Raw genomic sequence first — 26238 nt, forward strand, 5'->3', positions numbered from 1 at the left:
TTGGACAAATGTATTTCATAATCTCTATTGGTGCAGCAGAAAACTGCTTGGTGGCAGCGATGGCATATGACAGATATGTTGCAGTTGTTAAGCCATTACATTACAATGTTATAATAAATCTGAAAAAATGTATGGTTATAATGACCACCGTGTGGATACTTGGGTTTGCACTTCCAGCCCCTTCTGTTTTCTTGGCCTTTGGGCTGCCCTACTGTGCTGCATATAAAATCATGCACTGCTTCTGTGACTATCCAGCCGTGCTTTCTCTGGCTTGTGCAGATATTAGTATTCACGCCAATGGCACATTTGGTGCTGCCTTGGTAGTCAATTATGTACCCCTACTTTTTGTACTATGGACATATTTCAGAATTATAATTTCTGTTCTAAAACTGAAATCAACGGCGAGTCTAGCAAAAGCCTTTTCAATGTGCTCTTCACATATGACTGTGGTGCTGATGTATTACGTATCTTCTTCAATTGTGTATGCAGGGTCAAAAATCGAAGGACTCTCATTCACCGGACGCATTTTTGTTGGAGGTTTGAATTACTTTTTAATGCCAATGGTGAACCCTATGATTTACAGCTTAAGAAATGAAAAGATAAAGGATGCAGCAAAAAAGTACATTCTGTATAAATTTATTTTTCCACACCATACCAAAACTTCCATTAGTACTATAGAAAGCAACTAAAATAAAATTAAGAAATATCGCTTACAAAGCATATCTTTTTCATCACAAATAATGAACCATTTTCTGTTTACTCAGTGTAATACATTTGGATCTCTTTTAAATGTTAAGTAAAAGAAAGTATAAAGTAGAAACAGTTAGTTCCTTCTCAACTTATCTTCATATAAATTATCTATTGGAAAATCAGTTTGACCTTAAGGGCTCGTTTATACTTCATGCTCAGAACGCATATGCGCACGCATTATAGCTGCAACGCGTTTCCAGTGTTCATTTGACGTGTCCTCTGAGCAGGTCCTCAGAAATTAACGCAACGCATGTGCGACTTGCAGTACCAGCAAAAAGTCGGGGGGCGCAGTGTGATAAAAGTTGGAATGTGACATCAGAGTCTCTGATTACTATCTACATGTGACAGAAAGCTGCTATGTAGGTCCTACGGGATCGATGTGCGCGCTTCGATGTTTGATGAATGGTTCGATGTGGTGAAGCAAAATGCTGACAAACTGTACAGATGCATTTGTTGTGCTTTTATATTCAAGCGTCGCATATTCCCGATCGTAATGACACGATACATTTTAAAAGTCTCACATACCATCTTTTGTGCCATCTTTTTTTTGGGGGGCTTCCTCCTGACCTGGAGTGGCAAGCAGCAATAGATCACCACACAGAACACACTAAATGTATGATATTCTCTGCACATTTAGAATCCTTAGATTTATACTTGATATCAATTTCATGATGAAATGCATTAAAGTATGTATGTTACATTTTACAGATAAATCGTTAATTTTCTTTAAATAATGAATACTGTTAATAATTACACACATGGGGGTGACACGGTGACGGAGCGGTAGCACTGCTGTCTCACAGGGAGTCACGTTGCTTGTATTCCCTGCCTGAAGTTTACATGTTTGCCTGCTGGGTTTCCACAGAGTGCTCTGCTTTCCTTCCAAAGATATGCAGATTTGGTGACACTAAAATGGTGCTAGTGTGTGTGTGTATGTCCTTGTATTCACCTTGCGATGAGCTGATGCCCCATCTAGGAATAGTTTCCGTCTTGTGCCCAATGTTTGCTGGAATGGACACATCCCTGGATTGATGGATTTAATCATTAAACATCCTTTTCAGAGATATTGTGGTAAGGTGTCATCGGAATTTAATGGGTGTTCCAGGCAATTCACAAAACAGCGAAGTCAAACCTGTTCTCACCATGATAATATTTCACACTGCCACCTGGTGGATTCTTCCATATTTACGTAAAGTACGCGCAAGTATAAACAGTAAAACGCTTGCGAAGCAGGAGCGTCTGTTGAAGCATGCATCGCATCGCGTGAAGTATAAACCTGGCCTAAGAAGACCTGAGATAATGAAGCCAAGATAAAAAAATATATAAGCATGAGAAATTTTGGATGGGCTATTCGGTTCAACATCCTGAAGAGTTTGTTTGCCAAACCCCTGGGGTCAGTGTTTAGGAGATAAATGGGTCTCTGAAGTTCACAGCTGTATGATAACATCTTCGGACATTTTCCAGAATAATGACATGTTGAGATTTGAAGGTGCAAAATATACTCAATCTATAATAAAATATCTAATCTTTATTTAATGATGTCATAATTTTCATCTGTTATTATGTCTCATGTTTTACTTTCTTTACAAAAAATTTCTTCTGAACTTTAAGGCCTAGATGTCAGCTGTACCTAAGCAATTTTTCCTTTTTTTCTTACTGTTCTTATGAGACAATGAAAAATAAAGCTTTTGTGTTTCTATATTTGAGGGAAAATAAATGATTTGCAATGTTATATTCAAAAATAATAATATAAAATGACAGAATGATGAAATTATTAGGAACACTGTTAGAAATGCTTATCCATGCAATTATTTAATCAGTGAATGATGTGGCAGCAGAGCAATGTATAAAGTTAAGTAAATGTTCACATCATACACCAGAATGGAGAAAAAATGTAATTTCAGTGATTTTGTGTGTGCCATGATTGTCAGTGCCAGAAACTACTGGTTTGCGTATTTCTGGAATGCTGATCTCCCGAGATTTTCATGCCAAACAGTCTCTAAAGTTTACCCAGAATGTGCAAAAAGGAAAAAACATCCAGTGAGTGAGTGGCAGTTCTGCGGGTCAAAACACCTTGTTGATGAGATGGTGGGAGGAAAATGGCCAGATTGGTTCAAGCTGACCAAAAGGCTATGGTAACTCAGATCACTACTCTGTAAAACCGTGGTGAGCAGAAAATCCTCTCAGAATGCACAACATGTCACACCTTGAGGTGGACGGACAACAACAGCAAAAGACCACATTAGGTTCCACTTCCATCAGCCAAGAACAGAAAGCTAAGGCTGTGTTGGGAACAGATTTATCAAAACTGACTTCCCAAAAGTGTTCAGAAGCCATTAAGAAGGCTAACAGAATATCAGGTTATATAGCGCCTTGATGTGTGGAGTACAAGTCACAGGAGGTTCTGCTCAAGCTTTAAACACACTGGTGAGGCCTCATTTGGAGTCCTGGGTGCAGTTTTGGTCTTCAGCCTACAAAAAGGACATAACAGCACTAGAAATGGCCCAGAGAAGAGCGACTAGGCTGATTTCAGGGCTACAGGGGATGAGTTAGGAGGAAAGATTAAAAGAGCTGAACCTTTACAGTTTAAGCAAAAGAAGATTAAGAGGAGTCATGACTGAAATGTTTAAAATTATGAAGGGAATTAGTACAGTAGAATGAGACTGTTATTTTAAAATGAGTTCATTAAGAACACGGGGACATGGTTGGAAACTTGTTAAGGGTAAATTTTACACAAACATTAGGAAGTTTTTCTTTACACAAAGAGCGGTAGACACTTGGAATAAGAGACCAAGTAGTGTGGTAGACAGTAAGACTTTAGAGACTTTCAAAACTCGAGTTGATGTTTTCTTAGAAGAAATATATAACTGGCGAGCTTTGTTAGGCTGAATGGCCTGTTCTTGTCTAGAGTGTTCTAATGTTACAAAAAACAGGACAGTTGAAAATGGGAAAAAACATAACCTGGTGCTTGATGTTATTATGTTTATGATGTTGTGAAGTGGCAACATTTACTTGCAGCTTAGTGTAATAACCTGGCATATTTTCCTTCTTCTTTTACTGTTATCTTTGTGGTGAAGCTATAGCATTAGGATCAGAAAACTACAAATCGTCATCATGATTTTCAAGGAAAATACAGAATGTATCCATAAGTCAAACTTTGCAGCAGAAACTGTCATAAAATCATGACATCATTTACTCTCTTGGATATTTCTTCTGACTTCTGAATTCAGTTTTTGACAAGAGATTATCTCAAAATCATAATATGTTTTAGTAGGAAGTGCACAACATTTAAACTGTTTTTAAACACAATGGCCAACCGACCCAGTAACCCTTGGCTTGTTCACAAAGCTATAGTCAGCAGAGGAACATTCTAACAGTGGGCTTGGCTCACCAAATTCCACCCAGGTTTCTGTTAGAAATAAAAAGTTCAATCCACTAGACTCAAAAAACAACAATTTATTTCTTGTATAGCTAAAAAATCACACAAGGTATGCCTCAATAGGCTTTAACAGACCCTATTTTTTGACAACCATCTAGCCTCATTTGAAATAAAAGTCTTGTTATTGAGTGATTTCACATTAAACAAAATCATCTCAGTGAAGTGGTCCCAACCATAGGGGACGATATATATTCCAGTTCATGAAGATTATGATGATCAGCCCCTCGTTTGCGAACATGCCATCTTAGCATTTGAACACAGGAGGCTGCTAGTAGCTTCTTCCAAAGGTACAAGTAATAGTAAATATTCTAAACTACAAAGATTAGACTGATCTGCCCTATGTGTACAAACATGTAGCCCTGACAGTGGATAACACAGGGCTATTAGTGGCTGCACCAGGAAGACAGATGGAGTATCTTTGACCAAGGGAACGCACAGTCCACAAAACTAACTGTTGGGGCACCAACCGGGGTACCCCTTTTAATATATACAATGTCCACAAAATAAACAGGTCCACCATGGTGCAAAAAGGTCAAGAAAGTAAACAGCAGCAAAGCAAAATAAACTCTGTGGGGGGAATGATCTGTCAAGGAGTCAGTATTTGGAAGGGAGCTTCACTCAGCAGTCAGGCCACTTCAGAAAGACACGCCATGCCAAGAACATCTCGGTTTAATAGCTGAGGGACCGGAAAAGGTGAAGCCAGTTTCCCTCTGTTGACAGTTTCTTGGAGTTGAGGGAGAAAAAGGAGATGATATCTTCAGTGGTAGCGCCTCCTAGAGCAGTAGTGCTTACCTCAGATGAGCCTGGAAAGTGAACCTCAGACGCGCATGTGTCAGATGCTTTCTGATCTTTCCTAATAAGCCTTCTCTTTTTCCCATGTTGTCAGTGGAATGTGGAATGCCTGTGGTATGTCATTCTGAAAAGAATACAACAACAGATACCCTCAGGTGTTGAGAGGCAGACGTGCCAGCTCTCCGGTCTTGTCCATTGAGTCAACGGTCTTTCTGAAAGTTTATCTAAGGAAACTTTGTTACAACTTTAACTTCTACAGTCAAATTCTTCTAGGCACTTCAACAGAGGCCCCATTGCAAATGACCAATACAAGGATCTGACTGAACCATCCATTTGGTAGTAGTGATTGGCTATATGTACATAGGACAGGGACTTAACAAGTGAAAGTTTATGACCCATGGTTACTGGAAATTCCTCTTTCAAGGGGAACAATTGCAAGCCTTGGCTCCCAACACAAATGGAATTAAATTGCTTAGGCCATGTTTCTTGTCTCCCAGTGGGCAAACAATGATCCATTCAGTGTAGGCATTACATAGATAGATAGATAGATAGATAGATAGATAGATAGATAGATAGATAGATAGATAGATAGATAGATAGATAGATAGATAGATAGATAGATACTTTATTAATCCCAAGGGGAAATTCACATAACCCAGCAGCAGCATACTGATACAAAAAAACGGTATTAAATTAAAGATTAATAAAAATGCATGTAAAAGCAGACAATAACTTTGAGTAATGTTAGCATTTACTCCCCCGGGTGAAATTGAAGAGTCGCATAGTATGGGGGAGGAACGATCTCCTCAGTCTGTCAGTGGAGCAGGACAGTGACAAAAGTCTGTAACTGAAGCTACTCCTCTGTCTGGAGATGACACTGTTCAGTGGATGCAGTGGATTATCCATGATTGACAGGAGTTTGCTTAATGCCCGTCACTCTGCTACAGATGTTAAATTGTCCAGCTTTATTCCTACAATAGAGCCTGCCTTCTTAACAAGTTTGTCCAGGTGTGAGACGTCCTTCTTCTTTATGCTGCCTCCCCAGCACACCACCGCGTAGAAGAGGGCACTCGCCACAACCGTCTGGTAGAACATCTGCAGCATCTTTTTGCAGATGTTGAAGGACGCCAACCTTCTAAGGAAGTATAGTCGGCTCTGACCTTTCTTACACAGAGCATCAGTATTGGTAGTCCAGTCAAATTTGTCATCCAGCTGCACTCCCAGGTATTTATAGGTCTGTACCTTCTGCACACAGTCTCCTCTGATGATCACGGGGTCCATGAGGGGCCTGGGCCTCCTAAAATCCACCACCAGTTCCTTGGTCTTGCTGGTGTTCAGGTGTAGGTGGGTTGAGTCGCACCATTTCACAAAGTCTTTGATTAGCTTCCTATACTCCTCCTCCTGCCCACTCCTGATGCAGCCCACAATAGCAGTGTCGTCAGCGAACTTTTGCATGTGGCAGGCCTCCGAATCATATTGGAAGTCTGATATATATAGGCCGAACAGGACCGGAGAAAGTACAGTCCCCTGCGGCGCTCCTGTGTTGCTGACCACAATGTCAGACCTGCAGTTCCCGAGACGCACATATTGAGGTCTGTCTGTAAGATAGTCCATGATCCATGCCACCAGGTGTGAATCTACTCCCATCTCTTTCAGCTTGTCCCTAAGGAGCAGAGGTTGGATGGTGTTGAAGGCGCTAGAGAAGTCCAAAAACATAATTCTTACAGCACCACTGCCTCTGTCCAAGTGGGAGAGGGATTGGTGTAGCATATAGATGATGGCATCCTCTGCTCCCACCTTCTCCTGGTATGCGAACTGCAGAGGGTTGAGGGTGTGGTGGACCTGTGGCATCAGGTGGTGAAGCAGCAGTCGCTCCATGGTCTTCATCACATGTGACGTCAGAGCAACAGGCCGGAAGTCATTCAGCTCACTAGGACATGATACCTTTGGGACTGGGGTGATACAAGATGTTTTCCAAAGCCTCGGGACTCTCCCCTGTTCCAGGCTCAGGTTGAATATGCGCTGTAGAGGACTCCCCAGTTCCTGCGCACAGGCCTTCAGCAGTCGTGGCAATACTCCATCTGGACCAACTGCTTTGCTGGCACGAAGTCTCCTCAGCTCTCTGCTCACCTGCGCTGCTGTAATTGTGGGTGGGGATGTCTCTCCTATGCTGGTATCAGTAAAAGGATGGTTGGAGGATGCAGTAGTCCCAGGTGAGAGTGGGTTAGGGTGGTCAAACCTGTTAAAGAAGTTGTTCATTTGGTTTGCTCTCTCCACGTCTCTCTCGATGGTGGCACCCTGCTTTGAGCTGCAGCCAGTGATGATCTTCATCCCATCCCACACTTCCTTCATGCTGTTATTCTGCAACTTCTGCTCCACCTTTCTCCTGTACTGCTCCTTCGCCGCCCTGAGCTGGATTCGGAGTTCCTTCTGCACGCTCTTGAGCTCATGCTGATCACCGCTTTTAAAAGCTCTTTTCTTCTGGTTCAAAAGGCCCTTGATGTCACTTGTAATCCATGGCTTGTTGTTAGCATAGCAGCGTACTGTTCTTACTGGAACTACAATGTCCATACAGAAGTTGATGTAATCAGTTATGCAGTAAACAGCCTCTTCAGTGTTCTCACTATGTGACCCCTGCAGGATATCCCAGTCTGTAGTTCCAGTCTCTCAGAGCCTGCTCTGCCTCAGGGGACCACTTCCTGAATGACTGTGTGGTTGTATGTAGCGCCTTCACTCTTGGTTTGCAGTGAGGCTGAAGCAGAACCAGGTTATGATCTGCTTTCCCAAGCGCAGGCAGTAGGGTGGCGCTGTATGCGTCTTTAACGTTTGCATACAGTAGGTTGATTGACCTATTTCCCCAGGTGTTACAGTCCACATACTGGGAGAAGGCAGGTAATGTTTTGTCCAGCGTCATTGTGAATAGGTGGGAGAATACTGCATAGTGAACTATGGGTGATGCCAAATGGGCCAGAGTTTTTTAATAGCAGATAAGCAAATCTATGGGAATGTATCTGCAGATAGCAAGGGTTTATTGTATTTTGTTCTTCGGCTTTTATCATCAAAATTTTAGTAATACACAACACTGTCTTGTTTTGCCACAGATGCTGCTATCTTGGGCTTACTGTTCCAACCAAAACAGCCCTTTAATGGATTCAAGTTTCCAGAAATTGTGGCGCATGACACTATAAGGTTGATAGTATATTGTCATGATCAAGTTCTTTTTTCTGATTTTTTGCAAACTTTCATTGACCTCGAAAATTACTTATACCTTGTTTTAGGTCAAATAATCTTTTGGTGGCATCTATTTTAAGGAAGAATGCATTTTTATTTATGTTGAAATTAAGTAAAATTTTCCAAAAACATCATTTTATTTTTTTGTATGAGTATTTGCCTTTGCTAAACAGGGTCTAACACTGCTTTTCCCAACCAAAAGTGGGGCCACCTGATATGCTAATAGGGTCACAAGAAAATATTTAAAAATAGAAAAAAAAATAAAAATGTATATGTAATCACTGCAGTGGGCTGGTGCCCTGCCTGGGTTTGTTTACTGCCTTGCGTCCTGTGTTGGGTGGGATTGGCTCCAGCAGACCCCCGTGACCCTGTAGTTAGGATATAGCGGATTGGATAATGAATGGATGGATGTATGGTATATGTTATCAAATTTAATTAAGATAACTTCAAATTTAATATACTTTTAAAACTTTAAAACATTAAAAACTTGGGTGCTTGAAATATGTCACACAAATATTATAAGAGCTTTCTTATCTTTTCACACTTAAATTTCTTAGTATTGCCCAAGCTTATTAAAAAGTAAGCAAAATGGAGAGATTTCAAGTGTAGGCTTGCCAAATCCTGAAAATTAGTCTTCAAAAGAATCATGAAAATATGAGAAACAGTTTATTCAATGTAGTTTTATTAGCATTATTGAGAAGAAAGAGGAAAGACCTAAATGCCTCTTGTGTTGTAACATGTTGTTTATGGAGAGTATGAAGTCAAATAAACTTAAAAGGCACTTTGAAACTACACACAAAGAATACCTGGGAAAGCCAAAATCATATTTTGAAAGAAAATGTTAAGAGCTCAACAGTCAGTGGATACAGTTCAGAAAAGCAATGACTATAGAAGAGAAAGTTCTGCGAGCATCATTTGAAGTAAAAGGTTACTGTGTTATCATGATATTTCCCACTACTTACCCTTTACCTAGGGGTAAGTGTACTCATCAGGGTCGTTACTTGGTTGGTCTACTGTTGCATCTTAAGATTAACACATGCATACATAGATATATGCATACACACAGAAACTCAACAGTGCCCTATGATTGACAGACACACAGCTGGTTAATCTCTAGCACTTTACACCACACAAGTGCCTTATGAATAACACAACTTGTCACTCTCCTAGTACTTCAAGAGTCTTACATACACAAAGACCCTAACCAAAACAGTGCCCCTTGAATGACACACACACACAGCTGGTTAGCCTCTAGCATTTTAAACCACACAAGTGGTTTACACAGCTTGTCACTCTTCTGGCACATCAAGAGACTTTTACTTATCATTGGCACGAAAAACTTACAATGTTTAAAATATATCTCAGACCTAAATATTACTTCGGCCTCTAGAAGTACATTTAAACATACAAAGGCTCAACATCCTTGAATGCCTTACTTGTACTCTTTCCTACGATTGGGTGGAGTTCACACCCTCAGCCTTAGTAAACCTCGCAGCACAGAGGTAATGGCAAACCTCTGACTGCACCAGGTGCTCAAAGAAATCTACCTTATTACTCTAGACATGTAGTCAAAGCATAGAAAATTAAAAGCAGTGTGACATTTATTACATGAATAATAGTACCAAATAGAACAAAGAATAATAGAAAGTAAGATTGATAGTAAAGTCTGGATAGATATAGTCTTTAGAAAAAGCTTATGAAAAAGTAACGATGTCAAGGATGAATGTCCCAGGGCGGCATTGATCTAAAACTCAAAGTTGTTCAGGAGATGCTTTGCTGACGATCAGATGAAAATGGCCACACATCGATAGTGCCCTCTCCTCATGTCGCTCTCGCCTTTTTTTGACATCACTCTGTTTTCTTCTTCTGTCCCTCTTCAGACAAGGCATATTTATTATAAAATTCTACCCTTTTGCAAGATGTAATTGCTCCATGCACCTGATTGGGTGGCTGTCAATATGATGAATGAATTTCCAAGCAATTAAGTTTCTAATATTTTAAAAATCTCCTGTCTCAAGCTATAATCTGTAATCTCGAGTCCCATGTCATCTGCTTCTGGTCACAAATTGTAGAGTAATCGGATACATCTTGAACCATAGCATATCTTCCTTTCTCAAGCTGTAAACTGATTGAGTCCCGGTGCACTTCCCTTCTCAGGTTATAAAGTACTTGATAGCCTGAGGCATCGCCATGCGTTCCTCTTTTTGTTTGAGCAGCTGTTTTAAAAGTGAGGTATAATTTGGGAAGAGGATATGCTTTGATGTGTCCTGTATTTAAGTTCATCTAGTATTGTCTTGAGCAAAATATAATGAAAATATAGATAAAAATCTGCAGATTTTGCAGATCACAACAGCTATGAAACCAAAGAGCATTGCTGAGAGATTGATTTTATCAGTGGCAATTTATATGGTGAAACAGTATGTGGTGAGAGTGAAGCATAAAACTAAAGAATATACCCTTGTCTAATAATGCAGTGAAACAAAGAATCAAGAGAGCACACTAATGGAGTGACTTAAAACTTCCCCAGCCTACACTTTACAAGTGGATGTTAGCATGGAGGGTAAAACTGCTCATGTTTTGACTTTTGTTTATTGGTACTGTCTTCAATTTCCTGAGAATAAGGCCACACAGGACATTTTTGCTGTCTTAAAAAAAGTTTATGGAGGATAAAGGAAGTCCATGGAATAGTATGGTGGAATTCTGTACAGATGGCACACCATCCATAGCGGTTGGCAGGCTGTCTTACATACATTAATCATGGACGTGGTCCATTCTGCAATATGGATGCACTGCATGATCCACCATGAGCAACTCACAGCAAAGGAAATAAAGCAGGGCCTTCATAGAAGCATTACATCAGGTAACTGCAGTGGTCAGTTACATCAAACCACATCCACTGTGACCATGACCATGACCATGACCATAGGTGAAGGTAGGAACATAAATCGACTGGTAAATTGAAAGCCTTGCCTTACAGCTCCTTTTTCACCACGACAGACTCCGTACCGATCCTCCTATCGATCTCATGCTCCATTCTTCCCTCACTCGTGAACAAGACCCCAAGATACTTGAACTCCTCCACTTGGGGCAGGATCTCGCTCCCAACCCTGAGAGGGCACTCCACCCTTTTTCGGCTGAGGACCATGGTCTCGGATTTGGAGATGCTGATTCCCATCCTAGCTGCTTCACACTCAGCTGTGAACCAATCCTGAGAGAGCTGAAGATCACGGCCTGATGAAGCAAACAGGACAACATCATTTGCAAAAAGCAGTGACCCAATCCTGAGTTCACCAAACCAGACTCCCTCAATGCCCTGGCTGCGCCTAGAAATTCTGTCCATAAAAGTTATGAACAGAATCAGTTACAAAGGGCAGCCCTGGCAGAGTCCAACTCTCACTGGAAACGGGTTTGACTTAATGCCGGCAATGCTGACCAAGCTCTGACATTGGTTGTACAGAGACCAAACAGCCCTTATCAGGAGGTCCGGTACCCCATACTCCCGAAGCACCCCCCAAAGGATTCCCCAAGGGACACGGTCGAATGCCTTTTCCAAGTCAACAAAACACATGTAGACTGGTTAGGCAAACTCCCATGCACCCTCCAGGACCCTGTTAAGGGTGTAGAACGAGATCACGAATATAAGCTTCCGAAATGAGTTTCCTCTGCAGGGTGTCTGGGCTTTCCCTTAAAGATAGGGTGAGAAGCTCAGTCATCCGGGAGGGGCTCAGAGTAGAGCCGCTGCTCCTCCGCATCAAGAGGAGTCAGATGAGGTGGCTCGGGCATCTAAATCAGGATGCCTCCTGGACCCCTCCCTGGTGAGGTGTTCCGAGCACATCCAACCGGGAGGAGGCCCCGGGGAAGACCCAGGACACGCTGGAGGGACTATGTTTTCCGGCTGGCCTGGGAATGCCTCGGGATTCCCCCGGAAGAGCTAGGAGAAGTGGCCAAGGAGAGGGAAGTCTGGGCATCTCTACTCAAGCTGCTGCCCCCACGACCCAATCTCAGATAAGCGGAAGGATGGATGGCTGGATGGATGTCCACTGTGTGCACGCTTGTTTGCAAAGCTTTGCACTTACACTATATGGGCTCTGAGCATGACAATTTGCTCTTTTACAAAGGATCATGGTGGTTGTCAAGGGGAAGAATGCTACAAAGATTTTTTTTTTAATTCATTTTATTGCAATCCATACAAAGCAATGAAGTTTTTACAAAAAGAAAAATTGAGTTAAGAATAGATCGATCCCCACCCCTGAGAGAGAGAGCAAGCCAAACGGCGTAAAATGTAAGGCTTGTAAACATACCTAAATTAATAAATTCTCTGTGCTTCATGAACTTACTTTAAAATATTACTGATTAGATCCTGCCATGTATTGAAAAAAGTCTGTACGGATCCTCTAACTGAGTATTTGATTTTTTCCAATTTCAAATAATATAACACATCAGTTTCCCACTGACTTAAAAGAGGAGAGTTTGGGTTCTTCCAGTTTATCAGAATAAGTCTGCGTGCTAAGAGTGTAGTGAATGCAATCACAATTTGTTTGTCTTTCTCCACTTTAAGCCCCTCTGGAAGAACCCCAAACACAGCTGTTAATGGGTTAGGAGGGATTGTGAGTCCAAGGATGTCTGAGAGGTAATTCAAAATTTTTGTCCAGAATGATGTTAATTTGGTGCAGACCCAGAACATATGACCTAGTGAGGCTGGGACTTGGTTGCAACGTTCGCAGGTTGGAATCATTTTGGAGAGTTTTAGTCGAGACAGATGTGCTCGATATATAATTTTAAGTTGTATAATTGTATGCTTTGCGCATATAAAGCTCGAGTGAATTCTCTGCATTGCTACTTTCCACTCCTTTTCTGATATATTAATTGAGAGATCTTTTTCCCAGTGTCCTCTTGGATCTTTGAAAGGGAGGGATTGTAAAATGATTTTATATATCGTAGTAAGTCCTTGAGATTGAGCAATATTTTTTTCCAGCACGGATGAGGGTGCAAGATGAGGAAAATCTGGAAGGTTCTGTTTAACAAAGTTCCTGATTTGAAGATAGTGAAAGAAATGTGTAGCTGGAATGCTAAATTCGAAATGTAATTGTTCATAGGATGCAAAGACGTTGTCTATATAAAGATCTCTAAGCAAGTTAATTCAAAATTTTTTCCAGATATTAAAAACTGCATATGTTTGTGAAAGTTGAAAGAGGTGGTTCTCTTTCAGAGGTGCCACAGATAGAAGCTTCTCCGTCTTAAAATGCTTTCTACATTGGTTCCAGATTCTAAGTGAGTGGAGCACAATTGGGTTATTAGTGTATTGCCGATAACGTGTGTTTATTGGAGCGCAGAGCAAGGAATACAAAGAAGTACTGCAGGATTTTACTTCGCCTTCTGCCTTTTGTCTTTGTAGGGTTGCTCTTTTGATGCGTGGATGTTTTGAATTCCAAATAAATGAGGCTACAAAGATTTTTTGAACTCAGACAAGAACTATTTGTATTTTTCATGGATGTAAAAAAAAAAACAGGGCTTGTTCAGTTTTTGTGTAACCACAACGAAATGCCCCTTCTTGCCTATACAATGGACGTATTTCCATCCATCCATTTTCTAACCCGCTGAATCCGAATACAGGGTCACGGGGGTCAGCTGGAGCCAATCCCAGCCAACACAGGGCACAAGGCAGGAACCAATCCTGGGCAGGGTGCCAACCCACCACAGGACACACACAAACACACCCACACACCAAGCACACACTAGGGCCAATTTAGAATCGCCAGTCCACCTAACCTGCATGTCTTTGGACTGTGGGAGGAAACCGGAGCGCCCGGAGGAAACCCACGCAGACACGGGGAGAACATGCAAACTCCACGCAGGGAGGACCCAGGAAGCGAACCCGGGTCTCCTAACTGCGAGGCAGCAGCGCTACCACTGCGCCACCGTGCCGCCCCTATGGACGTATTTGAAAAACTTAATAAACTTAACATAAGCATTCAGGGGTGAAAGAAACACATAATACAGATGAGTGATCGTATTAATGGATTTATTGGGCAACTAGCATTCTGGAGATAGAATCTTTCTAAAGAAATGTATACTTCTTCTTTTCCACAGTTGTACAAGTTTCGGACAAACAACTGTCTGGCTGATCAGTGCCCCACTCAAACAACGACTGATCATCTACAATGCTGAATATGTCAAAGTTTGACTGGGTCACTAACTCATTTCACTGCAACCCAAGCTCTGTGGATCTTCTAGACAGTGTCATCCAACAGCTGATTGAGTTGTCTTGTGATTGAATGCTGCAAATACTGTATTCTCAAGTCTCAGTGGAGGAATTCTGGTTGGGAACCAAAGCAGATTATCCCAAAGTTTTACCACTGTGCTTTAGAACTTCTGGTTCCCTTTTAAAATACTTATTTGTGCAAAAATGGATTTAGAGTTCTGGTTTGCCTGAAATCAAAGTACAGGTCCACAGTAAACGTGACTAATGAAATAAGGTGTGCTCTCTCGACTAAATCTACTGATTTCGACACGCTGCCAGGTGACAAACAGGCACCACCTGCTCATTAAACATTGTAAGTACTTTACATGTTTATCTGTGCCAACACATTAAGTTTTGATGTAAGTTAAATGTTCTATAATATAATACTGTAACTTAAACAATGTACTGAATGGGAAGTGAATATCAATATTTCAAACAGCTGGAGTTGAGAAAAAGCTCAGATTTCAAAATGGGGTCACAAACCAAAAAAGCTTTGGAACCTCTCGCATAACATATTCAGTTGAAGGATGTAAATGTTGCATCGTGCACTTTCTGGTTGTCGTGGATCGGATTCAACCCAAATCTTTAAACTGTAACTCCTTTGTCGCTTTGAAATGTTTCTGATTAATAAATTCTGGCTCTCCTTTTTCTTTTACTGCGATGTACTGTAAGTTTATATATTTTAGCTCAGATTACGTAAATCGGCATATAGGTTTTTGAATCCTTTAAAAGTAAGTCTAGTCCATCCATAATGCCTTTGTTTAATTTATCCTTTATTTCATTAAACATCTGATCACAAAAAGTAAAAAATGAATGCAAAGAATGGCCTTTAGTGTATAATTCTGACAAAGCGTTTAATTTATTTGACACTTTTTTAGTGTGAAATCCCTCCTGAGTGTACTCTAATGTCTCGAGACCTAAGAGTAGATTGTTCCTCATGGATGACTTTTTCTGTATACCAGGGGGACTTCTGTGAAAGCTTAAAGGACCTAAATCCTTATAAGTAAAAACACTGGTATATATGTGACGAGTGATCATCACACTCTTAAGAACGAGTGGACCATGAAGATGAATCAGGTACAGTACGTGCAAATATTTGCTCTTCAGCTGTTATTCACATTTTAATTTAGTTACAAACTTTTAAAGCTGCCTTTCATTTTGCACTTTTTACTGATTGTTTATTTTGGAATAAAATTAAATTTTCAAGTCATTTTGTAATGAGGCCTATTTTGGTAACAATGACTGCTTGGGAGGAAAGAGCCAAGGATGAGTCATGCTTCATTTACAAAGAACAACATTTTTTATTTTTATACCGCATTTTCATACAAAAAATGTAGCTTAAAGTGCTTTACAAAATGTCAAAGAAAAATAGTAGTCAAGTAAACAAATTAAAAATAGATTTAAATAATAATGAATAAATGACATTCTGGTTAATCTTTACAAAAATGAAGCACATGTGAAATATACTTTTAAATACTACTACCTATATTAATGTATTTTAAAATGTTATAAAATACTTTAAAGGTAAATCTATTACAGTACCTTGCAGTATAATGAAATGTAAATAAATATGTGAATTAATGAAAGTTCTGAACATTGTGGCTTAGTTTCAGAAAATATAAAAATATATTAATATATGAAATACTAGGAATAATATACTTTAGGATATTTTTAGGAAACTATTACAGTGTATTTTAAATATACCAAACAAGTTAGTTAAAATAAACTGTGCAGTACATTTCAGAGTATGTATTTAAAGATAGGTGTCTGTCTTCTTTTGTGTTTTGTAGTATATTTAAAAATATATACAGTATATTAATCTGGGATTGAAAATATCATCCAATAGATAATATCTCACAGGTATCCCACACATTAAGATATGTTCCAGATCAAATAGCACTGTGACACAGCACAAATTTTAAAACAATTTATTAACTGAGTACAAGAAAGTAAGAAGTTTGTAAGTTCAACCTTGCATATGCTGCCAGAGTTGCCTATTTCAACCATTTGTAGTTTTTGTGAATTAAAAAAAAATATATAATTATTTGGAAAGATGCATGTAGCAGGTAAAAAGATGAGATATGAATGACATGCTATGGGTCTGGTCCCAGTATACTGCATGTCTTAAACATAATATATTTTTGGATATGTGTTTGTTACCATATAATATGAGAAATACATTTCTCCTTATACAGTATTTCTGATATAATATATATTTGAACTACATATACATTACATTATATTGAAAAATATGTATAGATATTTTTTTGAGTATACCTATATACAGTGATCCCTCGCTATATCGCGCTTCGACTTTCACGGCTTCACTCCATCAAGGATTTTATATGTAAGCATATCTAAATATATATCCCGTATTTTTCGCTGGTTCGCAGATTTTTGCTGACAATGGGTCTTTTAATTTATCCTCAGTTTGTTTGCCCAGTTGATTTCATACAAGAGACACTATTGGCGGATGGCTGAGAAGCTACCCAATCAGAGCACGTATTACGTATTAAGTAAAACTCAATGATATACAATATGCTTCCGGCACGGTGTTTTGCATGCTTAAAAGCTCGAACAGCACGTATTGATTTTTGATTGTTTGCTTTTCTCTGTCTCTCTCTCTCTCACTCTCTCTGATATTCTCTGCTCCTGATGGGAGGGGGTGTGAGCAGAGGGGCTGTTTGCACACTGGCCTAGAGGATACAGACGCTCCTCTAAAAAATGGTGAAAGACTACCTTCACATTGCTCCCTTCCTTGAAGCTGCTTTGTCCGGCAGTGCTTGGCATACTTAAAAGCCCGAACAGCCCTATTGATTTTTGATTGTTTGCTTTTCTCTCTCTCTGTCTCTCTACTCTCTCTCTGACATTCTCTGCTCCTGACGCACACTCCTTTGAAGAGGAAGATATGTTTGCATTCTTTTAATCGTGAGACAGAATTTTCATCTCTGTCCTGTTATGGAGCACAGTTTAAATTTTTGGAAAAGAGACAAATGTTTTTTTGCAGTGTTTTAAAGTCCCTGTCTCTACAACCTCCTGTGTTTCTGTGCAAATCTGTGACCCAAGCATGTCAATTTAAAAATAACAATATAAACGCAACCCCTGCAATCGAGGAGAGATCACTGTACATCTCTTTGTCTTCATCGCTTCATCGTCGAACAAGTTGCACTATTTTCATAGGTTAGTGGTTGTGTGTAAGAACTGTGTGTGTGTGTAATTAAATGTACAATAATAATAATATATTTGTAACGTCTAATATGTCATATTTTCTCTTATTTTGTCTAATATATTGGGTAATACGAGTGTAATGGTGACTAAAAGGTGTTATTTCATGTCTAGAGGGCTCTAATAATGTTAAAAAAGGTCGTAAACATGTTTTCTATGTTCTAACTGCGAAAATATCCATCCATCCATCCATTCTCTTCCGCTTATCCGAGGTCGGGTCGCGGGGGTAGCAGCTTAAGCAGAGAGGCCCAGACTTCCCTCTCCCCGGCCACTTCTTCCAGGAGAATCCCAAGGCGTTCCCAGGCCAGCCGGGAGACATAGTCCCTCCAGCGTGTTCTGGGTCTTCCCCGGGGCCTCCTCCCGGTTGGACATGCCCGGAACACCTCACCAGGGAGGCGTCCAGGAGGCATCCTGATCAGATGCCCGAGCCACCTCATCTGACTCCTCTCGATGCGGAGGAGCAGCGGCTCTACTCTGAGCCCCTCCCGGATGACTGAGCTTCTCACCCTATCTTTAAGGGAAAGCCCAGACACCCTGCGGAGGAAACTCATTTCAGCCGCTTGTATTCGCGATCTTGTTCTTTCGGTCACTACCCATAGCTCATGACCATAGGTGAGGGTAGGAGCGTAGATCGACTGTAAATTGAGAGCTTTGCCTTACGGCTCAGCTCCTTTTTCACCACGACAGACCGATGCAGAGCCCGCATCACTGCGGATGCTGCACCGATCCGCCTGTCGATCTCACGCTCCATTCTTCCCTCACTCGTGAACAAGACCCCGAGATACTTGAACTCCTCCACTTGGGGCAGGATCTCTCCTCCAACCCTGAGAGGGCACTCCACCCTTTCCGGCTGAGGACCATGCTCTCGGATTTGGAGGTGCTGATTCTCATCCCAGCCGCTTCACACTCAGCTGCGAACCGATCCAGAGAGAGCTGAAGATCACGGCCTGATGAAGCAAACAGGACAACATCATCTGCAAAAAGCAGTGACCCAATCCTGAGTCCACCAAACCGGACCCCTTCAACACCCTGGCTGCGCCTAGAAATTCTGTCCATAAAAGTTATGAACAGAATCGGTGACAAAGGGCAGCCCTGGCGGAGTCCAACTCTCACTGGAAACGGGCTCGACTTACTGCCGGCAATGCGGACCAAGCTTCCTCATTGGAAGGCATGTTAGTGGGATTGAGGAGGTCTTCGAAGTACTCCTCCCACCGACCCACAACGTCCCGAGTCGAGGTCAGCAGCGCACCATCCCCACCATATACGGTGTTGACACTGCACTGTTTCCCCCTCCTGAGACGCCGGACGGTGGACCAGAATCTCTTCGAAGCCGTCCGAAAGTCGTTCTCCATGGCCTCTCCAAACTCCTCCCATGCCCGAGTTTTTGCTTCAGCAACAACCGAAGCCGCGTTCTGCTTGGCCTGCCGGTACCTATCAGCTGCCTCCAGAGACCCACAGGACAAAAAAGTCCTATAGGACTCCTTCTTCAGCTTGACGGCATCCCTCACCGCTGGTGTCCACCAACGGGTTCGGGGATTGCCGCCACAACAGGCACCGACCACCTTGCGGCCACAGCTCCGGTCAGCCGCCTCAACAATAGAGGCACGGAACATGGCCCATTCGGACTCAATGTCCCCCACCTCCCTCGGGACGTGGTTGAAGTTCTGCCGGAGGTGGGAGTTGAAGCTACTTCTGACAGGGGACTCTGCCAGCCGTTCCCAGCAGACCCTCACAACACGTTTGGGCCTACCAGGTCTGACCGGCATCTTCCCCCACCATCGAAGCCAACTCACCACCAGGTGGTGATCAGTTGACAGCTCCGCCCCTCTCTTCACCCGAGTGTCAAGACATATGGCCACAAGTCCGACGACACGACCACAAAGTCGATCATCGACCTGAGGCCTAGGGTGTCCTGGTGCCAAGTGCACATATGAACACCCTTATGCTTGAACATGGTGTTCGTTATGGACAATCCATGACGAGCACAGAAGTCCAATAACAAAACACCGCTCGGATTCAGATCGGGGGGGCCATTCCTCCCAATCACGCCCTTCCAGGTCTCACTGTCATTGCCCACGTGAGCATTGAAGTCTCCCAGCAAAACGAGGGAATCCCAGAAGGTATGCCCTCTAGCAACCCCTCCAGAGACTCCAAAAAGGGTGGATACTCCAAACTGCTGTTCGGCCATACGCACAAACAACAGTCAGGACCCTTCCCCTCACCCGAAGGCGGAGGGAGGCCACCCTTTCGTCCACCGGGTAAACCCCAATGCACAGGCTCCGAGTCGGGGGGCAATAAGTATGCCCACACCTGCTCGGCGCCTCTCACCGGGGGCAACTCCAGAGTGGTAGAGAGTCCAGCCCCTCTCGAGAAGATTGGTTCCAGAGTCCAAGCTGTGCGTCGAGGTGAGTCCGACTATATCTAGCCGGAACCTCTCGACCTCACGCACTAGCTCAGGCTCCTTCCCCTTCAGAGAGGTGACATTCCACGTCCCAAGAGCCAGTTTCTGTAGCCGAGGATCAGACGCCAAGGTCCCCGCCTTCGGCCATGTGAGCGCTGAAGTCGGAAACAACGGAAGAACTTAAACTCAATTAAAGTAAAAATAATTTCTTTATTCTTAATTCTTGGTGAGTAGAGAGAATGTGAGACTGCCTCTTCCCAACTCAGTCGACTGATTTGGGTTTTAGCAGCATCCCTAAAGTAAAAACGTTCTCTCTTTTATATCCTAGAAAAGAAAAAAAAACCCTAGCAGTTCATTCTGAGGTTATACATAAATCTTAATTTATGTCATACTGGAATGTCCTAAAACATGAAATAAACAGCCATTTGCATTCCTAAGGAATACACCCCTGTATTTGCACCCACTTATAATCAATTTAAACATTCTTATAGTCCATAAAGATCTTACATTCTTCAGGGGTCTTCTGATAGTAGCAGAGGTCAGCCCTTCTTCATAAAGGAATACAAATTAAGGGTTTAAGTTTTTTCTTTCTCAGTTCCCCCCTTTTGCACATAAATATGTGCACATGTGAATGATCAGACCCAATCATCGGGAATAATATCATCATATTCAGAAGAGGGAGAAAGTTCCGAAAGCAAAGGGTTGTAATCAGGGTTTTGGGAACTGTCAGCATAAAGAAAATAGGCTTTTGTGAGAGAGGTGTCAATAAGCCTCTGAAGAAGGCCACGAATACAGGGGATGAGGCAGCAACCACAAATAACCATGACTGCAAGGGAAATGAGGACAGTGGTGAAAATAGTTTTACACCATCCGCCCAAATTCCGAACCACCGTTCAAATAGTTCATCAAGGGGATTGGAGATACCAGAATTTTCTGCAAGTTCTACAGAAAGGGCAGTAAGACCAGCAAGTGCACGAGATACTGAGCCATCAGGAAGGACAGTGGTAGGGAAGGTTAAAGAGGTAGGGGTGACAGAATTGGGTGTTTGTGCTGTGACTCGAATAACGAATTTCCCAAGAGGATCTTTCCCAGAGACATCTGCCCCTAATATGTAAATACCCCCATCATAAGGTGACGGATCCTTTAAAGTGATAATTAATGGGTTACAATTATCATGTAAACATGTTCTGCTAGTATGTCCCTTAATGATAGAGAACTTTGTCTTGAGATCATGTTGCTGAGCCTTCCAGGGCTGATAACCCCAGTCATAGGTACCTGTATTGGCAAATACCCACTGCCATTTTTCACAATTACTACCATAATGAGTGGAGTCAGTAGTCACACACACATATTTTTCAGCCTTAGTCCATTGTTCATGGCTGCCGGTTCAACAAGGAGCAACAGTACAAAAGTCAATCTGGAGTGAGGTAGTCTTCCCTACTTGGAAAGTTAGTGTGGGAAGGTCCCATAAGTTCGCTGTCCCATGTTCAAGGGGACAAAAGAAGTTATTAATAATAGAACTAAGAATGCCATTCTTTGCAATGTGAGATGTGGATCCAGGCAAGAAGTCCTTCGACTTTAACAGCGTGAGGTGTAGATAATAGCACCTGGAATGGTCCCCTCCAGCGAGGTTGATGCCAATGTTTCCTTCGGGTGTCTCTGACCAGTATCCAGGTTCCAAGGGGGATCTTGAACTCCATTGGCGGGGGACCGGTCCGCCAAGCCTTGTTAACTTGTTCGTGGACTTCCTTCAGGGAGGCTCGGAGACCTGCAAGACTAGAGAGAAGATCATTGGCCACAGTATGCAGAGTAACATTTCCGATAACCATGCCAACAGGCATGGGGCATCCAGTTACAACTTTAAATGGCGACAGTCCCAACTGCTGATGTGTCCTTCCTCTCAACCCCATCAAGGCCAAGGGTAGAGCATCTGGCCAGGTTAAATTTGTCTGCTCACAGATTTTTGATTTTAGGGTACCATTGCATCTTTCTACAATACCTCCACTTTGGGGAAGGTATTTCCAGTAATGATGCATATTTATCTGGAGCCAAGTAGTCAGCTCATTTATTACAGAAATCACAAAGTGGGTTCCATTATCGGTATGTGGTTTCTGTGATATTCCCCATCTTGGAATGATTTCTTTTATTAAAGCTTTAGCCACAGTTTTTTGCATCTGCATGTTTAGAGAGAAAACTTCCACCCATCGGGAGAACACATTGACAATTACCAAGCAATAACGGTAGCCTTTAGACGGTGTTAACTCAATGAAATCCATTTGGAGGTGTTCAAAGGGACCCATTGGGTTAGGAGTGACGCAAGTGTTTAGCAAATGGTCAGCCAGTTCATTTCCTTGGCTGACTGGGTTTTGTTTCCCAGTAATGGGCTTGCCATTTAAGTATTCCCAGTTTTGATGGTTCTGTTATAGCTTTAAGAAGGGATTCCACTAATTTCTGGTGTTGTATGGGCTTACCAGTACTGGTTTTGAATCCCCTTAATTTCCATAATGCCCCATGATCATGGAAGTCTCCAAAGGCAGATCTGGAATCTGTGTAAATGGTTATGACTTTTCTTTCAGACAACTGGCAAGCTCGAGTGAGAGCTATTAGCTCAGCTGCTTGTGCACTTAAACTAGAAGAAATTCAGTTTGCTTCAAGTAAGTGGTCTTCCTTGACCACTGCATAACTGGTGGAGAGTGTTCTGTTGTCCAATCCCAAGGAACAGCCATCCTCATAAAGAATTTCTCCTGTTTCTAGTAGAGTTTCCTGGAGGTCCAGGACTTAGGACCTTTGTTATCTCTTCCTGGCAGTTATTTGGTTCCCCCTCTCCCTCAGTGGGAAGTAAGGTAGCTGGATTTAGAGTTGAGCATCTTGCAATAGTGACATTTGACAGGGTACAGAGCACATTTTAATAGTGTATTGCCCTTACAGTAGTGAGGTAGTTCACCATGTTTCCCTCACTTGTTCATGCACTCTCTGTAAGACACTACGCAAACCTGCAAGCCTTTTCCTACATTAAATCTTCGCCATAATGTAGACCTCTTACAGAACTGATCAGCAAAGTTAGAAAAACCCCGGGCGTGACAGTATTGTTGCACCTGTGCCATCATTGCATCTTCTGGAAGGGTGGGCCAAACCATGTGCAGCCTTTGCAATTCCTAGAAAGAAAGCTTTTGGGGAAAAAGGATGTTTAGTTAATGGATGGATCTAAATTCCTTTCAGAGCTTTATCTGATCCCTCTTTCTGCAACGTGTTTATCTCCTTTTCTGTTGCTACAGTTTGTAGAGATAATTCTATAATTCTCCATCCTTGTGTGACTCTTGTTCCTCCTTCTGTAATAGAAGAAGTTAGTGGTGAAGTAGGATCCTGGGTGGCTTTCTTAGCCCACATGTCTGCTTGCGCATTTTCCCTACTCACTGGATTCGTTTTCCCCTTGTGAGCTTCACACTTCACTATCGCAAGCGCACCTGTCAAATGAGATGTTTTTGTCTGTACTAAGATGGAATGTACAGCATGTGGTACCTTAACAGTTAATAAACTCATGAGAACAACATCTGAGCATGCTAATATGGCCTCTGTTATTGCAGCAGCTGCTTTCAAACAGGCCGGGATTGTAGCGGCCACTGGATCCAGTTTTATTTATTTAATTATTTTTTTTTTTTAGAATAGTATGTGACGGGTCATTGTCTATTTCCTTGTTGTTGAGTTAATACTGCAGTCATACACCCCCCTTTCTCGTCCACAAACAGAGTGAAAGGACGAGACTACCGTAGTCCGGAACTCTTAACGCAGGCGCAGACATAAAATTTAGTCTATATCAGTTAAAGCCTTCTCAGCCTGCTCCATTCATGAAATTTTATCAGTCAAAACTAAATTAGAAAAGGTCGCTAATTCTTGGAGTGGCTGTGCTTTTCAGCAAAAAAAAAAATATTTTTTTAACCCATTGCCGGCAATATCAATATCATAACATTCCAAGAACAGACATAACTTGCCGTCTTGCAGACTGTGCACATTCCCCTGAAGTCAAATCATGACTCAGGTATTTCATTTTTCTTTCAACCCGTTGCAACTTTTTCCAGAACACTTTGTGCCCGATTTCCGCTAGAAAGACCAACAAAGCCTTTGTGTCTTCTTCGCATTATTCCTGAGCCTCAGAACATAAAAGCAACTCATCTACATATTACACCAGACACCACCCCCCTTTGGCCAATAACCTTTCAACTTTTTATCTTTTCTAATTCTTGTCCATACACACACGAACACGCACACACACACACACACACACACACGCACACAGAGCCTCTGTATATCCCTGCGGCATCACAGCTCAGGTCCAATGCTTCCCTTTAAAAGTGAATGCGAACCAGAACTGAGACTCAGGGTGTACAGTAATTGAAAAGAAAGCATTCACAAGATCAGTAACAGAAAACCACATAGCAGTGGCCGGGACAGTACAGAGAATAGTGGAAGGTTTGAGACTATAGGAGTCCTAGGGTGTATAGCAGCATTGACTCCATGGAGATCCTGAATGAATCGTCATGAATCATATGCTTTCTAACTGGAAGAATAGGAGAATATTGGATCAGAATAATGGCACCCCCGCTTAACTAAATCAGCATAAACAATTGTAATACCAGTCCCAGCCTCAAACGAAATAAGATATTGTGCACAATGTAAACGGAAGGATGACTTTGGGAAAATGACCAAGGGTTCAGCATGAGCTATTCAGACAAAATATTATTTCCCTTGTACCCAGAGAGATGAGTGGAGCAAATCTAATTAAAAAATTTTAAGGGTAAACAGCATGGGTTTAGGTGGAGAAGTGAAAGATAAATGACAGAACGGATCGGGTTACAGGTACAACTAGTTCTACTGCTATTTTCTTAACAGATCTATCTAGGTGAACTAAATGTTAGGTCCCACATACTCCCAATCCTCCCCTTCTGGACATGCTATTACCAATTGTCTCACATTATGCCACTGAAAACGAGAGGATTTAGCAATGAGGATATGTGGTAAAACCACTCCAGAAGAAAGCGATTGTTGTAAAAAGAGAAATACTGCTCCAGCCAGTTTTGCTGAGATATAACAGTTCGTTAGGCAAATAGTCTTTTTTTCTGAAAACAGCAGCTGAAAAGTCCAAGTCAAACTTCATCATAATACAGTCCAAAAATCATGCAATACAGTAAAATGATTTTGAATACTGTAATCCAAGAGGAACCCAGGACAGCAGAGATTTTTGCTGTTTTGAGTCAAACATGAACAATCAAGGCAGCATACAAGCATGTAATGGTGGTGGTCAGTGCAAGGGCGGTGTGCTGTTCTGATGCAACCTTCACTCTCTTATTTGTAACTGAAATGCAAAGGCACAGGCGGACCATCAAGTCTTGTCAAAGTTCACTGGGCATTAGGGCTGATATATTTTTTGCTTTTATTTGTGCTCGTAACTGTCCACTGAACACTGAACTGGCCACTATCAACCCGCTGTCGTCCCAGAGTCTCTGTCCATTGCACTCTCACATCATTTCAGCCTGAAATGAGCTTTCCTTCTAAGGACCTGAATCCATTCTGCAGTATTTGGCTTATATATGTCATCTAATTGTTTCTTCATTGTCATGAACTGGTTCAGCAATTCCTGCACCACCTCTTTTAATTCTTGCAGGTCCCAGTTTCTTTGCACCATGAAGGTGGGACAGTTTTAATCTGAGTCAGGCTGTTGTACATTATATTGCGAAAAGGGCACTTGTATTAATGGTGCTTGAAATTCCATCCTTTCATATTCATGTTTTTGACCCTGAGGGTCAGAATCGGGCTTATTAGGTATCCCTTTCCCGCTCTTCATCCTCTCTGGCTGAAACTGTTCATTTTAAAAATCATCGGACCATCTTCTTCCTCTCCCTCATTAATTCCTCAAGCTGCCCAAGGGGTGGTGATGGACTATTGTCCTCAAAGGGAGTGGTCACATGCTGACGCTAAATCAAGGTATAATCTCTTCTTCTTTTTATTTATATTATATTTACTTATTCTTCCTTCTTTCATCCGGACTTTTGGGACAGTTCTTGCATTATCAAGGACAACTTTTCTCTTTCTACAATAAGTTTAATTTGGCTTTGCAGTCCCTCATTGCACTTCTGCATCGCTTTCAGGGCTCTATCTTTAATT

The 26238-nt window shown here is 41.9% G+C and overlaps 1 protein-coding gene across 1 annotated transcript in view; it reads left to right on the forward strand.

Moving 5' to 3' along the window:
• Nucleotides 1-26238, forward strand: part of LOC120524292 (olfactory receptor 6N2-like) — a 121795-nt gene that overhangs the window by 21751 nt on the left and 73806 nt on the right. The gene's annotated exons all lie outside the window — the stretch shown is intronic.

Source organism: Polypterus senegalus, chromosome 2 (assembly GCF_016835505.1).
Source record: "Polypterus senegalus isolate Bchr_013 chromosome 2, ASM1683550v1, whole genome shotgun sequence".
NCBI lineage: Eukaryota > Metazoa > Chordata > Cladistia > Polypteriformes > Polypteridae > Polypterus > Polypterus senegalus.